At 50.5% G+C, this 3,530-nt stretch overlaps 1 pseudogene; it reads right to left on the reverse strand.

Moving 5' to 3' along the window:
* Nucleotides 1-262: 262 nt before the first annotated feature.
* LOC117508047 lies at nt 263-1,604 on the reverse strand (annotated as a pseudogene).
* Between the last annotated feature and the right edge of the window lie 1,926 nt (nt 1,605-3,530).

Genomic DNA, 3,530 nt, shown 5'->3' on the forward strand with positions numbered 1-3,530 from the left:
CAATCTCTGATGACCTGCACGTGAAAACAAGCCTCAGGTGTTCAGGGTGAGGTCCTAATACTCAGCCACTCAGTCCTGAATGCATACCACCTGGTGGGAGAAACAGAAAAACAAAAACCAAGCCAGCCAAACACCCCAGCACACAACAGTACCCCACCCTCACGGGAAGCCTCTTGGCGACCACACGAACCTGGGCCAGAAAAAACACCCCCCTCCAGGGACCATGGCTGGAATGTTGGCTGGGAGCAAAAAACACCTCCTGCAGCTTCAGCTCTTTGTGCTGACGATCCAGCTGGGAAAGGCCCGTCTCCAGGAGCTGTGCCTTACTGCGCTCTGAAGACAGCTCCATCATCAGCTGCTCAACCTACAATGTTAATCTCTTCATGCGGTCATTGATCATCTCAATGTTGAGCTTCTCTAGTTCTTCCTTCAGCTGGATAATGCAAGCTTCCAGCCGCCTCCTCTCCTCTGCCAACAGGGAACTTCGTGTTGAGACTATCAGTCTCATCTTGGAGCTTATCTTTTCTCACCCTGAGCCTGTCTGTAGTAGACTGCTCCTCCTGGGTGTGTAGCATGTCTCCCTCCATGACTTTAAGCTTCTTATCACTGTCTTTAGCATCATTAACTGCTTCATCCCTGGACATTTGCAGCTCTTCCAGTCCTCTTATCTGATCTTTCAGTCGGCCTGCAGTTTCTTCAGCTGCTATAAGACATTATCGCGATTTTCATTAGCATCTTCAAGAAGGCCTTCAAGCCCTCCCAGATCCAGCTCCCATGTCTTCTTGGCAGAGTAGGCCTGGGAACATTGCCTGCATTCATCCTCCAGCTCCTCCAGCTGAATCTTCATCTCCTCCAGTTGCTGCTCCATGGCACGCTTGGACCTCTCCAAACTGTGAACTCTTTCCAAAGTCATCCATCTCAGTCTTGAGCACTTTGTAAAACCGGTCAAGTTCACCTTTCAGGTCTGTAAGAGACTTCAACTCCCCTGCCAGGGTCAACACTTTTGTCTCCTTCTCCCTGGCCTCCGCTTCGGCATGATAATGCTCCTCTGCATATCGAGTAGCAATACATTTCTCTTTGGCCCGCATCTGGTCAAACTTCTTTTGCTTCCCCTTCAGATTGGAGACGATCTGCCGAAGGTGGTCCTGGTCCACCATGAGGTCATCCGACTCTTGCTGCAAACGGATTTCTGTCTTATCCAGTTTGTCCATAGGCTGAACTTTTCTACTCCAGCTGCCGCTGAGCACCGTCCAAACTCCCATTGGACTCACTTGAGGCCCTCTTCAGCCCCCTCTACTGACAAGGCGTCCTATCCTGCCTTTGTCTTCCTTTCAGCCAGCTGAGTCTAGAGAGTAGAAACTGGCTTCTCCACAGTCTTCTTGCTCTCTTCCTCTTCGTTCAGTATCTCCCGCAAAATATTCCCCTCATCCTCCATCTGCCCTAGGCGGATGGAGAAGGAAGGTGTCCCATGGATTTCCTCTTGGAGCAGCTCCTGAGTATCCTGCAACTGAGACTCCAGTGCAGAGATGTCTTTTGTTGAATTTGATGGTCTTGCCTTCTGCTTCAGTTAGCAGACCTGTTAGAGTCTCCACCTCTGATTGCATCTTTGCATTCGTTTCTGTCAACTCTTGCTTCTGCCGTTCACTTTGCTCAATTTTGGCAAGGAGTTCTTGAACCTGTGCATTCAGCCATCTTTCGACTATGTTTAAAATCTGCTTAGTCATAAAACAAAAAGAAAAAAACCCAATAACCCCCCCAGGGAACACCACAACCAAACCCCAGGGGTGCAAACTGGGAGGAAAGAAAAAAAAAAGAAAAAAAAAACACAAACAACCATACCAACCCCCCCCCCCTCCCCAGAGGACCGTCCCATCAAACCCCAGGAAGAGGAGAAAAGAAAACACAACACACAACCCAAACTTAAGCTTGCAAAAAAAAAAAAAAAATCTAATACCCCCCCCTCCCCCGGACGACATGTAGGGAACAACACCCCCCAGAGGACATTCTGCCAGCTCCAGGAGTAATAACCACAGCCGAAGTCCCTCTGGGATCCAAAGTCACCCACGGGGGCTCCCAGCGCCTCCCAGAGGACCTTTCCATCCAACCCCAGGAGACACCCCTCCCATGACTAACAACAGACCCAGCCCCAGCCGTCTACGGCTAGATGGTCCCACAGTCATTTCCCCCCCAGAGGACACCACAGTCACACCCTGAGGGCGGAAACTGGGGGAAAAAAACAAACAAACCAAACAACAACCCCAACCCCACCCCCTCAGCGCAGGGGAAACTGGAAGTACATCCAGTGTCATCAACCATGACTATACCCCAAAAGTCAACCGGGAGGAGTGGAACAGTGGTAATGGCGTACGGCACAAAACGGCGCCACCCCTCTGACTTTTAAACCAGCCACCAGCTGCGGGTATATTCCACTGCCCCAAACATCTGCTACGCCGATGGCGTACGGCTCAAAGGCGCGCTGAAGCCGGAGGTGGAACAGGGAATTAACAAAAAACACCCCTAAACCCCTCCCACCCGGGTGCAGAGGTTACCTGGGAAACACCCAGCATAACCGAACTGCACCACCCCAGCAACACAGACAATGTACGGCTCAAACGGCTGGGGCCGGAGGAGAAGACAGGGAAGTAACAAAAAAAAAAAGAGTGCCCCCAAACCCCCCCCCCCCCCCCCCCCCCCGGTGCAGAGGTTATCTGGGAAACGCCCAGCACAACCAAACTGCATCACTCCAGCAACGCCGACAACGTACGGCTCAAACAGCCGGAGCCAGAGGAGAAGAGAGGGAACAATAAAAACAAAAAAAAAAGAGAAAAAGAAAAAACAACCCAATTACCCCCCCCCCCCCATCACCCCCCAGAGGACTGTCCCATCAAAACCTGGGAGGTGAAACCAAAAGGAATAAAAAAAAGACCAACAGACAAACATAAAGTCACCTGGGTCAAACTATGCTCCAGACAGCCTGCATTTTCAACTCCACCAGACCACAGACAGTGCTTTAAACCCACAAAAACAACAAATTAACCCCTGATAAAAACACCTCATACTAAAACAAGAAACAGATAATAGACCAATAAAAAAAAAAAAAACTAACACTGGCCTACATCGTCAAGTGCAAAGAATGGAAAAACATTGTATTTCCATCCTTTGAACCTGGACGATAATGTGACTCTGTCACCAACAGAGGGAGCCAAAGTGCCAAATAAGAAAATTCTCCATGGTAACAGAGTAAAAACCAATTCACACTGCTGTAAACGACAGCAGGTTATAACAAACAGCTTAAAGTGCAAACTAAATACCACCGGGGCTGCTACAACAGGCGTCAGAGCCAGCTGCACGGGAGGAGACGGGGCTACAGCCGTAACAGCGGGGTGTGACGCGACCCAAGCTGTGAACTCCGCCATGCGCACACCAACGCGCGCAACCCGGGCGGAGAGCACCTGCAACTGATCCCGGATCAACTCCAACATCTGCTGCAGCCTTCCTGGCAAAAATACGGTCTCTGTTTACGCTGGTCC

The sequence above is a fragment of the Thalassophryne amazonica genome, chromosome 3 (genome assembly GCF_902500255.1).
Source record: "Thalassophryne amazonica chromosome 3, fThaAma1.1, whole genome shotgun sequence".
In the NCBI taxonomy this organism is placed as follows: Eukaryota; Metazoa; Chordata; class Actinopteri; order Batrachoidiformes; family Batrachoididae; genus Thalassophryne; species Thalassophryne amazonica.